Genomic DNA, 13,816 nt, shown 5'->3' on the forward strand with positions numbered 1-13,816 from the left:
TGCTCCCTAGATGAGGTAATTTATTTTCTTTTCTTGATCATTTTTAATTGAGTCTTTTGATTTTAGTTGAGTCTTTTATTTTTATTTTTCTCTTCTTTATTTTAAAAAAAGTTAATAACTTTTTCAAAAATATTTTTATTTTTTTTGTTTAATCTTTGTTCTTAGTTTGAATCTTACCTGTTTTCTGTTTTCTTTTACAAAAATTTTAAAACTTCTTCAAATACCTTTTTCAAACAGTTTATTTTCAAGTATCCTTAGCTTTCTTTATTTGATCTTTGTCTTGGATTTGAGTCTTTTTGTTTGTTCTTGGTTAAATTTTCGTTCTCTTTTGAGTCTTTCTTTCAAAAAATTTTCAAAAATAGTTTCTTTGGTTAAATCTTGTGTCAAGTCTTTAAGTTTGGTGTCTTCTTTTGTTTTTCTTTTAATTTTTCAAAAATTTATGTTTAGTTTTCTAAAAATTTTAAGTTTGGTGTTCTTTATATGTTCTTATGTTCTTTAAATTTTGTGAGTCTTGTTCTTGGTGTTCTTGTGTGTTTTTTTTATCTTAAAATTTTTAAGTTTGGTATCCCTTGGTGTTTTTCCTTCAAATTTTCAAAAACTTGGGGCATTAGATCTAAAAATTTTAATTTTTGTGTCTTTTACTTGTTTTTCTCTCTCCTTAATAAATTCAAAAATAAAAAATATCTTTTCTATCTTTATTTTTTATTAATTTTCGAAATTTTTTAATAAAAATTCAGATTTTAATTTCAAAATTTTTATCTTATCTTATCTTAGTTTTAAATTTCAAAAATCAAATCTTTTCAAAATCATATCTTTTTCAAAAATCATATCTTTTTCAAAATTTCATCCTATCTTATTTCAAAATTCAAAATTTTAAATTTTAAAATCAAATCTTTTTCACAATCAAATTTTAAATCTTATCTTGTTGACATCCAAGTCTTCAAACAAGGAGATAGTGAATCTCTTTATGATGCCTGGGAGAGGTATAGGAGGATGCTAAGAAAATGTCCCACTAAAATATTTTCAGAATGGGTACAGTTAGACATCTTCTACTATGGACTTTTAGACATGGCTAGAATGTCTTTGGATCACTCTGCTGGTGGTTCTATACACATGAGAAAGACCATTGAAGAAGCTCAAGAGCTTATTGAGACAGTTGTCATTAATCAACATCTGTACTCAACTGCTGAGACTTCCATAAAAGGAGAGGTTATTAAGGCAGTATCTACTTAACCTAACCCTCCATAACATGATGGCCCATTGACTCATCAACTGCTTGCCCTTGCCCAGCTATTATTGGAACTGCAAGAGGCTTTGCGAGAAACTCAGGCTTCTAACAGAAATATAGAAGCCCAGCTGAGTCAAACAAGGCAGCAGTTTTTTAAGCAGATAACAGAGGAATGTCTGGCTATTCAACTGAGGAGTGGGAAATCCTTAAACACCCAACCTCAGTGCAATAGGAGAGCAAGGAAAGTAGAGACAATAGCTCTTACTAAAGAGTACAATGTAGTCATTCAGAGGAACCTTCCTCAGAAACTGCAGAGACACCCTAACACTCTCCTCAGAGACACAGAAGTAAATCCAAGAGTGTCTGGCCTTTATCACTGAGGCAGAGGCTAAATTTGGAGAGAATGGGGTGGCATTGAACGCCAGTAAAGAACATATCACTGGGCGTTCAACGCCTAGTCTGGCGGAAAGCCTGGCGCTGAAAGCCAGTGAGGAGCCCCTCAACGCCCATCCTAGCAGCAGAGTTGGCGTTGAACGCCAACCAGGGAGCACTGGTTGGGCATTCAACACCCAAACAGTCAGGCATTCTGGTGCTGAACGCCAATGTGGAACCCCTCACTGGGCGTTCAACGCCCAACCAGCCAGGGAAGCTGGCGTTCAACGCCAGCAAGGATACCCCTGCTGGGCGTTCAACACCCAAAAGGATAGAGGAACTGGTGTTTAACGCCAGTAAGGGTGCACAGCATGGGCGTTCAATGCCCAAAGAGCTAACAGAGCTGGCGTTGAACGCCAGTAAAAGCACACCTTCTGAGTGCTCAATTCCCACTCAAGAAATCCTTATCCCAGAACCAAAGGAAGCCAAAGCTCACATAAAGTCCATAGATGTTCCTTTGAATGCACTCCTGCAGTGCACAAGTTTTGATGAATACGCATCCTCTGATGAGGATGAAGACACTAGGGAAGAGTAAGTTGCTCGGTACCTAGAAGCTCTTATGAAGCTGAATGCCAAGCTATTTGGTACAAAGCCTTTGGAGGAAGAACCTCCACTACTTTTTAAAGAACTCCATGCTTTAGTTCAGCAGAAGCTTCCTCAAAAGCTTCCAGATCCTGGACGCTTCCTGATTCATTGTACCATAGGCACCATGACCTTTGAGAAGGCTATGTGTGACGTAGGGTCAAGTACAAACCTCATGCCACTCTCTGTAATGGAGAAGCTGGGAATCCAAGAGGCACAAGAAACAAAGATTACCTTGCATAAGGATTGGATGGTGTTCAAGGTTCTTGACCCTCCATTACCCCCTGACAAGAGAGGCACTTGCATAAAGGATTCAGCACCCAAGGCTCCTCCATTGGATGAAACCAATTCAATCCCTCCTAAGATCAAACGTAATTTTGGTGTTGGATATACGCTATCCACAAAGGAGGAAGGCCCCAAAAGGAAGATACCTAGGGGTTGGAAAAATAAGAATATCCCTACTAAAGGCTTTTCACCATGGAAAATGGTAATGTTTACTTATCTCATCATGGTATTCACCATGGAAGAGGAAAGTGACAAAAGGGGACACCAGCATATTGCTGCAAGCCCAACCCTGCCTCAGACAGTGAACAAGATCTTGTCTCTTGAGCGTATTACACTATTCCATGAGAACAAGAAAGGAAGTTCCCAGTAAGGAGTAAGGATTTATTCCTCTATGACTATCTTCCTCCTTGAAAGGAGCTGTTCGTCAAGCTAATGACATTAAAGAAGTGCTTGCTAGGAGGCAACCCAACCCTAATTAGTTATTTTTATTTCTTTCTTTAAGTTATTTCTTTAGGTTCATAATCATGCGCAACAATCAGAACGGAGACAGAAATGTTCAGCAGTAAAAACAGAACACTCTGGATGGAGTGTTGCTGGCGTTGAACGCCAGCCAGGGAGTAGACCTTGGGCGTTCAAACGCCAATGCAAAGGGCATAGAATACAAATTCTCTAGCCTCTCAGGACCAGTGGGTCCCACAGACTCCCCACCTATCATATTTGCTCGAGGACGAGCAAAACTCTTAAGTTTGGTGTTGCAAAAGCTTTGCTTTTTGACTTCTACCACTCCTGCAAAGAGCCATGAGGGAAGAACAACAGAGACAAATGAGTGACATTGAAGAGATCAAGCACCACATTGGATCCTCAAGGAGGAGTACTAGCCGCCACCATTAAAGGTGGATTCGTTCTCTTTATCTCCTCTTCTTGTGATTTTTTCTGTTTTCTGTTATGTTGCATTAGCTGTTCTCTTGTTTTTGTTTCATGATCATTTGCATTTATGTCTTAAGGCTATAAAATGTTCCAACTATCTCTCATCTAGCTTAAAAGAAAATTTTTTATTGAAAAGAATTGAGAGATACATGAGTTTCAAGTTTATAATAAGAATAGTTTAATTATGTTGATGTGGTGGCATTGCTTTTGTTTTCTGAATGTATGAATAAACAGTGCATATTTGAAGTTGAAATTTTAGAATGTTGGCTCATGAAAGAATGATGATGAAAGTGACGTATTATTGGTAATCTAAAAAATCAATAAAATTGATTCTTGAAGCAAGAAAAAGCAGCAAAAAAAAAAAAGAAAAAGCATGTTGCAAAAAAGGAAAAAAATATGCATGCGAAGAAAAAAGAAAAAAAATGGCGAAAAAATAATGAATAAAGAGAAAAATCCATTACTGCCCAAAAATGCAGGAAAAGGAGTGCAGATTGAAAAATCCAATAACCCTTTAAACCAAAAGGCAAGGGTAAAAAGGATCCAAGGCTTTGAGCAACAGTAGATAGGAGGGCCTAAAGGAATAAAATCCTGGCCTAAACGGCTCAACCAAGCTGCCCTAACCATGTGCTTGTGGCATGAAGGTGTCAAGTGAAAAGTTTGAGACTGAGCGGTTAAAGTCGTGATCCAAAGAAAAAAGAGTGTGCTTAAGAACTCTGGACACCTCTATCTGGGGATTCTAGCAAAGCTGAATCACAATCTGAAAAGGTTCACCCAGTTAAAGTGTCTGTGGCATTTATGTATCCGGTGGTAATACTGAAAAATAAAGTGCTTGATGACAAGTCATCTTATACTAGCTTTTCAAGCATTTTTTCACTTGTTTCATTAGGTTTTATGCACTTTCTTGCATTATAAGTAAGTGATTTGGAGTGGATTTGCATGGCTATGTCAATTTAATCAACCATCAATTATTTGCCACAAAATCATGAGGTTTAAGCTAGAATTAGTTGGTTTTTGAATGATTTAGAAACCTTGTGAATTTGGAGATGCTTTGATTAGTTGTTTTGATTACTTGTAGGTGAAGAAATGGTGGAAAAAGGAATTTTGGGCACGCTTGGAAGATTAAGCACGCTTTGAAACCTTAGGCCACGATTTTAAAAGCGTGGCCCATGACCATGGAGCCGTGGCATTTAATGATGCCTCATGCATGCATTATTAATAATGAAAGCATGCATGAAGTGGCAACGACATTACTTTGATTTCTAATCCAATTGGCAATGAAAACAAGCTTTACGTTAATTGGCATTATGGATTAATAAAGCCAATGAATTGTATACATGATGCATTTAATTATTATGCCAATGGAGAATGAATGAATGCAACGTTAATGCATTAGTATTATTATTAAAACCATGAAAGCATGCATATAATACTAAGGCATTAATGGAATCACTTATTAGTAATGCCATGAACACAAGACCAATGGCACTACGTTGATTGTCACTGATGCATGGAAAACTTGTCTCTCAACATATCTCCCTTCAGCAAGTGTACCGAAGTTGTCGTCAAGTAAAAACTCACAATAGAGTGAGGTCGAATCCCACAGGGATTGATTGATCAAGCAACTTTAATTAGAAGAATGTTCTAGTTGAGCGAATCCAGAATTTGGGTTGAGAGTTGCAGAAAATAAAATGGCAGGAATGTAAATAACAGAAAAGTAAATGCTAGAATTAAAGGACTGGAAGTAAATGACTGAAAATAAATTGCAGAATTGTAAATGGGAATGGGGGATTTGCTCATAAAAGTAAATCGCAGAAATTAAAGAGAATGGGTAAGATTAGAGATGGGGAGTTCATTGGGCTTAGGAGATGTTGCAATTCTCCGGATCAAGTTCATTTTCATCTCTTCCTCAATCAATGCACTCATTGATCTCCTTGGCAATCTTAAGTGATTGAATTACAATTCCTTGCAATTCAATCTCTCAAATCTTGATCAATAGCCAATTCCTTGGTCAATTGCTCATGAGAAGAGATGAAGTATGGTCACTGATTATACCACATGCATTTCCCAAACCAAGTATTGAGAGGGTTACAGTCACATACCCATCCAAACCCAATTTTGTCCAGCATGAGAAAGCATTTCTAGCTTGATCTCTTCATTCCTCTTCCAAGGTTCAAAAGAGATCCAAGTTTGAATAGCTTCTCTTCCAAGATAACTACTCAATTGGATGAAGATCGAAAACTTTCAAGTAAAATCAAGAGGAAAGATAGAAGAAGAACAATGAAAATTAGTATTGATCCATCAAATTACAACAGAGCTCCCTAACCCAATGAAAGGAGTTTAGTTGTTCATAGCTCTTGAAAATGAAAACAAAGATGGAGAATACATCATAAAACTAGAAATTGCAAAGAAAGTAAATACAGAGAGTGGTTCTTCAGCCTCCAGAACTCCTTTACAATTCAAAGTTACTCCTATATATACTACTCTTCTCAGCTTCTAGTTTACTCTTCAAGTCTTGGGCCTTTGGATCTTGAGTTTGAAGCAGTTCTTTTCTTCATTTGGGCTTGGCTTTACTTGCAGAGAGAAAGTGCTAAGTGGACAGAGACTTCAGCTCAGGACGTTAGGGGCGTTAATATTTAGTGAGAATATAAGTTCGAGAACGTTAGTGACACTTAACATTGTCACTAACGTTCCAGTGCACCCCTTTGCCTTACGTTAAAACCCACGTTAACTAGGTTAACGTGGCTTTTAACGTCGCCTTGTTAGTCCTTCGAGAACGTTAGTGACACTCAACATTGTCACCAACGTTCCAGTGTGCCCCTTCTTGTTTCACGTTAAAGCCCACGTTAACTAGGCTAACGTGGCTTCTAACGTGGTCCTTGCCAACCTTCGAGAATGTTAGTGACACTCAACATTGTCACTAACGTTCCAATGTGCCCCTGGGTCTCACGTTAGAGTCCACGTTAACTAGGTTAACGTGGTTTCTAACGTGGCCATCTTTTTGCCATCCCAATGATGCCAAGGCATCTTAGGCTAGTTTCACTAGTATTTTTCTGTTAGTTTTAGTGGTTTTATGCATTTTCTTGAGCTTAAAGTAACCAAAAATGGTTAAATGAAGAACAAAGCAATGAACCATCCAAACAATATGATTTTGATGCAAATTCCATGAGTTTTAGTTATATTACTTGAATGCTATGAATGGAAGATTTCTCATGAAATTTTGCAAGACTTTGATGTATTTGTTTGGATGATTTCAGGGAAGAAGAGGCTAAGCAAGGAAGCTTAAATATCACATGGGAGTTTAAGTTCCAGTTTAAGCCTAAACTGGAGCTTAAACGCCAGAATCATGAAGGCTAAGGAATGCTGGAATTGAAGTTAACCTCCAGTTTAACCTTAAACTGGAGGTTAAACGCCAGAATGGAAAGTCTCACCAAAGAAGCATTCCACGTTTAACCTCCAGTTTGACCTCAAACTGGAGGTTAAACGCCAGAATGAGAATGCCACTCAGGAAGGAGTTCCACGTTTAACCTCCAGTTTGACCTCAAACTGGAGGTTAAACGCCAGAATGGGAAAAGCACCAGGGAGCCATTCCACGTTTAAGCTCCAGTTTGACCTCAAACTGGAGCTTAAACGTGTTCGACCAAGAACTCTCCTCCAGGGTTGCTCTCTCCATTTCCACGTTTAAGCTCCAGTTTGACCTCAAACTGGAGCTTAAACGTGTTCGACACCTCCAGGGCTACTCTTCTAAGCTTCCACGTTTAACCTCCAGTTTAACCTTAAACTGGAGGTTAAACGTGTTCGACCTCCAGGATGCCTCCTTCCATTTCCACGTTTAACCTCCAGTTTAACCTTAAACTGGAGGTTAAACGTGTTCGACCTCCAGGGGCTGCCCTTCCTATATCCACGTTTAAGCTTCAGTTTAACCTTAAACTGAAGCTTAAACGTGTTCGACTACATGACTCTCCAGGGCTGCCTTCTTCCATTTCCACGTTTAAGCTTCAGTTTAACCTTAAACTGAAGCTTAAACGTGCTTCTACAAAAGGCCTCACTGGAAGTGTCTGGCGTTTAAGTTGCAGTTTAAGCTTAAACTGCAACTTAAACGCCACTCTTGGAAAAGGTTTCTGGACCAAAAATATTGTGGTTTAAGTTAGTATTTGAGCACAAACATTAACTTAAACTCATTCTGGTATGAAACCCAATTGAATATCATGGTTTATGGGATTGGGCCTGAAGGATTGATGAGTCTGAAATTTCAATTTATTGAGTCATGTGCCATTATTTGATTATCACTAAGTTGGCTCAATGAATGTTACAGAATTTGGATCAGCAGCCTCATCAAGATTATGGATCATAAACCCAAAGCAAAAGGAAAGCAGGGAGAGGCCTCAAAGCCCAAGAAACACAACAGAAAGCTCAATATAGAAAGTGTATAAATAGGATAGAATTTAAGTTAGAAGGGGACTTTTGGACTTTTACCTTCACTTTTAGCTAGTTTTCATATCTTTGTAATTGAATTCAGAGCTATGACTCACTAAACCCCCTTTCATTGGGTTAGGGAGCTCTATTGTAATTCAATGAATCAATAATAGTTTTATCTTCTTCTTCAATCTTTTCTCTTGAATTTTGTTAGAAAGCTTCTCGATCTAATTCCATTGGGTAGTTGTCTTGGGAAAGAAACTACCCATAATTGGAATCCTTCGGAACCTTGGGAAAGGAATGGAGGATTCATGCTAGAGAAGCTTTCTCACAGTGAATTGGATTGGGGTTTGGATGGATATTGTGACATGTAATCCTACCAAATTGTGGTTCATGAAACTGTGTGGTATAATCAGTGATCGAGCATCATCTCTTCTTATGAACATTTAAACCAAGGGATTGGGAATTTGTTCGTTTTTAGAGAGAATTGGTGAGCCAAGGGATTGGGATCCAATCATATAAGATTGCCAAGCAAAATTCAATGAATGCATTGGTTGAGGAAGGAATAAAAATATTTTGATTCGGAGATCTCAATATCTCCTAACACCCAATGAATTCCCCATTTCTAATCTACCACTTTCTCTTTACATTCTGCAACTCAATTCATGCAATCACCCCCATTCCCTTTTAATTTCAGCAATTTAGCTTCTGCTCTTTAATTCATGCAATTTAAGATTCCGCCATTTAAATTTCTTGTCATTTACGTTTCCCGCCAATTTTACATTCCGCAATTCTCATCTAAATCTTGATTCCGCTCAACTAGAACACACTTCTAATCCGAATTGCTCACTCAACCAATCCTTGTGGGATTCGACCTCACTCTATTGTGAGTTTTTACTTGACGATAACCGGTGCACTTGCCGGAAGGAATTTTGCCGATTGTGTAATTTCCTAAATCGTAGCATAACAAGTTTATGCGCATCAAGTTTATGGCGCCGTTGCCGGGGATTGGTTTTCGATTGACAATTCTCCAATTGGAAGTTAACTAGTTTGAGCAATTTTTCTTGCTTTGTTAATTCTGTTCAAGTTACTTGTTGAATTTTAATTTCTGCACTCGGTTACATGCTTTCTTTCTTTATGCCTTTAAATTCAAGCAACTAACTCACTGACTCACTAACTGTTTGAATTAATTCCTCAATTGCTCTAACCATACTCTTCCATTAACCAAGAGTATTCCACTTGTTTGTGCCTGTGCTGTGTTCTTGTATGACAGGTAGGAGAGGAGAGACATCAACTCCTCCATATACCGAACCAGAGAGGACCCTTCATAGACTGAGAAGGGAAGCAAGAGGGAAGAGAGTAGTGGGAGAAGAGGAATCTGAAGGAGAATCTGAGGACAATTTTGAGGAAGCTTTAGATCTCAACATGGATAGAGAAGTTCACAACCATGAGAGAGCTGATGGAAACAATGCCATTCCTGAGAGGAGGGTTCTTAGTTCATACATAAACCCAACCTCTGGGAATTGTGGTAGCAGCATCCAGAAACCACCCATTCAGGCCAACAATTTTGAGCTCAAACCACAGCTAATATCACTTGTGGAGAATCATTGTTCATTTGGTGGAAGTGCTAATGAAGACCCAAACCAACATCTCACAAAATTCCTGAGAATTTGTGACACTGTGAAGTCTAATGGAGTCCAGGAAGATGCCTATAAACTGCTTTTGTTCCCATTTTCACTTAGGGACAAAGCAGCTAAGTGGCTGGAATCATTCCCAAGGGGGAGTCTAACAACATGGGATGAGGTGGAAAGCAAGTTTCTGGCACGTTTCTACCCCCCACAAAAGGTCAATAGGCTTCGATCTGAGGTTCAAACGTTTAGACAACAAGATGGTGAAACTCTCTACGAGGCATGGGAGAGATTCAAGGATTTGACAAGGAAATGCCCACCAGACATGTTCCATGATTGGGTGCAATTGCATATTTTCTATGATGGACTCTCTTATGAATCAAGGAAGGCTGTAGACCATTCATCAGGAGGTTCATTGAACAGGAAAAAGACTGTGGAAGAGGCCATTGAAGTGATTGAGACAGTGGCTGAGAATGAGTACTACTATGCATCAGAAAGGCACAACACTAAGGGAGTCATGGAGCTGAACCATGTTGATACAATTCTAGCCCAAAACAAGGTGTTTGCCAAGCAACTAGCAGAGCTTACCAGGCAATTAGAAACAAAGCAAGTGGCTGCAATACACACACAAGATCAAGAGGAAGTAAGCATTGAAGGAGGTGATTGGGAAGAGGCCAACTATGTGGGAAACCAACAAAGGCAATCATATGATCCAAATTCCAACACTTACAACCCAGGATGGAAAAATCACCCAAACTTTGGGTGGGGGAACCAACAAACCCAACCACAAAACCACAAACCTTACAACCACAACCAACATAACAATTCCACATACCAAAACTCCAACCAAAGATCATACCAAGCCACACAAAATACTTACCCCCAACCATCATATCATGGCCAAAATAATCAACCTACCCAACTTAATCCGAACCAACAATTTCAAGATCAATTAAACCGGATAGAAGGAATGATGGCAACCATGAGTCAAGACATAACCGAATTGAAAAGCTTCAGGGATGATGTGAGAGCTACCTTAAGAAACCATGGTGAAAAGCTCAAGAGGATGGAGTCTCAAGTAGGAGAGCTATCTCAACAGGCCGTCAAATCAACTGCAGTGTTCCCTAGTGACACAGAAAAGAATCCTAAAGGGGAACAAAAGAGAGTGAGATGGGAAGAATGCAAGGCCATCACCATATTGAAGGAAGTTTCAGAAGAAGAAGGAATCAGGCCCTCAGAGCAGGAGCCAGAAATCTTGAAAGAAGGTGTGGAAGAAGTTAAGCAGGAAAGTGGAACTGAGCAAGCCAAGGAACTGCAAAAAGGCATGCTGGAAATATACCAACCAAAAGCACCATTTCCTCAGAGGTTAGGAGGAGGTGAAAAAGGGAAAACCTATTCAAGGTTTTTAGAGACATTTAACTCTCTCCATGTCAATATTCCCTTTCTTGAGATTCTCCATCAAATGCCTACACACATCAAGTATTTAAAGGAATTGTTAAGCAAGAAAAGAGTTTTGAAGGGAGGACAAACGGTAACAATGAACAAAGAATGCAGTGCTCTCATCAAGAAGGACACACTCTCCAAGAAAACGGACCCAGGAAGTTTTCATATCCCTTGCATCATAGGGGAAAAAAAATTGACAGAGGATTCTGTGATCTAGGAGCTAGCATAAATGTGATGCCTTTAACTCTTATGAAGAGGCTACAACTGAATGAGGTGAGATCCACTGATGTAATCATACAACTGGCCGACAAAACTCAGAAGCAAGCTGAAGGGGTAGTTGAAAATGTGCTGGTGAAAGTGGGGGATTATTACTTTCCCACAGACTTTGTCATTGTGGACATGGAGGAAAGCTACTTACACCCTATCATTCTAGGCAGACCATTTCTAGCCACTACTAGAGCGCTCATAGATGTAGAACAAGGAGAGCTAATTCTGAGAATACATGATGAACAACTCATTTTCAAAGTTTTCAAACCTGCATCTGAGCCTGAACCAGAACCTGAAAAGCCTAAGGATAATAGTAGCCATCTGTGTTTGGAGGAAAGTAATCTAGCAGCTGAAACTCTAAAACAGTCCTTGGAAGGCAAACAAGAGTTGCAAGAGTTAAAGCCACAAGAATCAGTGGAAACAAATCAGAAGGACCCTCCTGACATAAGGGTCAATGAAGAAATCCTCAAGAGAAAGGGAAAAGTGATAGGAAGATTGCCAAGAGGGTGGAGAAACAAGAAAATTCCCACTGAAGGCTTTTCTCCGGGAGATAACGTGATATCAAGTCATTATCTGCCAATCCCACCTGGCCTCAAAACCATTCCTTCCCAGCTCCCTCAAGTGTTCACAATCAGGAAAGTTCTTTCTATGGAACATTTAGAGGTCATGAATGAGTCAAGTGGGGACGTTTTCATAGTGAGAGGAGAAGACGTCAAGCACTACAATCCACCCTAACAAGGGACAACCGTCAAGCTAGTGACGTTAAAGAAGTGCTTCATGGGAGGCAACCCATGTTTTAATATCCTTACTTTTTTTGTTTTGTTGTGCATCTAATAAAGCATGGTTTCTTATGCATGAACTTGAATCCTCAGGACAACTGCTGAAAGAGTGCACTAAACATTGCATGTAAAATGCAATTTGCCTCTAAGTTTGGTGTGCCCGAAGGCACCCCAAATTTTATTCAAAATGCATTCAATTTTTAGTGCACAACCAAAGATTAAGTTTGGTGTTCCTCTTTGAACACGGTTCATGAAAAGCACGAAGTCCTCTGGATTTCGAAATTCATGACAAGTATACCATTCGCATGTTTTAATGCTTTGGTTTCAATTACTTAGGGTAGTAAATTTGTTTAGAATCAAAGAGCCAAGGTGACTATGATTTATTAGAATTAAGCACATTCATTAAGGACAACCAATATGGATTTCATGTCATCAGGAGACTTGACCAAACACTAAGTTTGGTGTCCAAATAATAAGTGTGCATACATGTAGAAGTCACGGCTATAAGCTCATAAAGACAATCATTGATTTACATGTGCAAGTACTATTCATAATTCACATGGACCGAAAAATGATAGCAAACTTGTTTGTTTGTGCAGGTACAAAAGAAAAGACAAAAATGGAGGAAAAAGACAAAGGGAGGTACGGTGCTTGGTCAAAAAGAAAATTCACAAGTCTTTGAAACTAACACATGGGAAAAGGAAGTTCTGCAAGAAAAGATAGCTACATGTACAACCTAATGCACCCAGAATACTTCCAAGAAAATGAAAAGCAATTCGTCCTTCTCCCTAATTCATATATTTACCATCAAGCCACCCTTCACAAATCACCCTAGCCGTCCATTTTGCACTTACGGGCACTATAAAGAACCACTTGGGGAACAAGTTCAACACCACCAAATCTCCTTCATGCACATTTCCTTCATCATAGCATAAACTATCTCTTGCCAAAAACAACCTCCCCACACTTCCAACAACACTTCTTGCTTCACCTTGTCAACTTTAGCTTGTCACTTATCAAAACTAAAGAACCAATGGCAGCTTCATCTAGCCACAAAAGAAGAAAAGACAAGCAGCCAATGGAGGAAAACAGGGAATTCGATGCATGGAGATACAGATCAGTTTTCCATGAGATTCAAGCCGAATGGATGAGACCTAAAACGGTACTAGCTGAGGTTCCCTTTGACCTTGAAAAGGATGAGTTCCCAGGTGTTTGGGAAAAGATCAAAAAGAGGAAGTGGGAGCTCCTGACTAAGCCAATCACTAAAATCAACATCAACCTGGTGAAAGAGTTTTATGCAAATGCAGTAAGGGAGGATCCAACCAAGAAACCCACATACAAAAGCTATGTGAGAGGGGTGGAAGTTGACTTCAGTCCCAAAGCAATCATGAAAACCCTTGGCCTGAAAAACATATATTTCAGCCAAGCAAGTTATGAAGAAAGGATGATAGGAGAACCTGACTATGCAACTATTGCTGAAGACCTTTGTGCCATCAGAGCTGAATGGGTGAGAAAAACAAGAGGGGCTCCAAGAGTCTTGAGAAGGGGAGACCTAACACCTGAAGCTAAAGGGTGGTATGCAATAGTTAGGAGATCCATCCTACCCACTGCAAACTCTTCAGAAATAGTCCCAAAAAGAGCCATCTTGCTACATTGCATTATGGTGGGAGGGGAGATCAAAGTTCATAAACTCATTGCTGAACAGATACAAGAGTTTAGTGAGAAAAGTGACCCTGAATCCTGGCTCCACTTCCCTAGCACTATCATTAGACTATGCATCGATGCCCAAGTACCACTTGAGGATGAAAGACCTAATTGGCTATATCCTGGAT

The 13,816-nt window shown here is 39.3% G+C and overlaps 1 non-coding gene across 1 annotated transcript; it reads right to left on the minus strand.

The window, feature by feature from the left end:
* Window positions 1-9,718: 9,718 nt before the first annotated feature.
* On the minus strand, window positions 9,719-9,822 carry LOC148563876 (small nucleolar RNA R71). Its single transcript, XR_015884965.1, has one exon. It is a non-coding gene; the product is annotated as a small nucleolar RNA R71 (small nucleolar RNA).
* Between the last annotated feature and the right edge of the window lie 3,994 nt (window positions 9,823-13,816).

Source organism: Arachis ipaensis, chromosome B5, assembly GCF_059453495.1.
Source record: "Arachis ipaensis isolate K30076 ecotype BB chromosome B5, ASM5945349v1, whole genome shotgun sequence".
Taxonomy (NCBI): domain Eukaryota; kingdom Viridiplantae; phylum Streptophyta; class Magnoliopsida; order Fabales; family Fabaceae; genus Arachis; species Arachis ipaensis.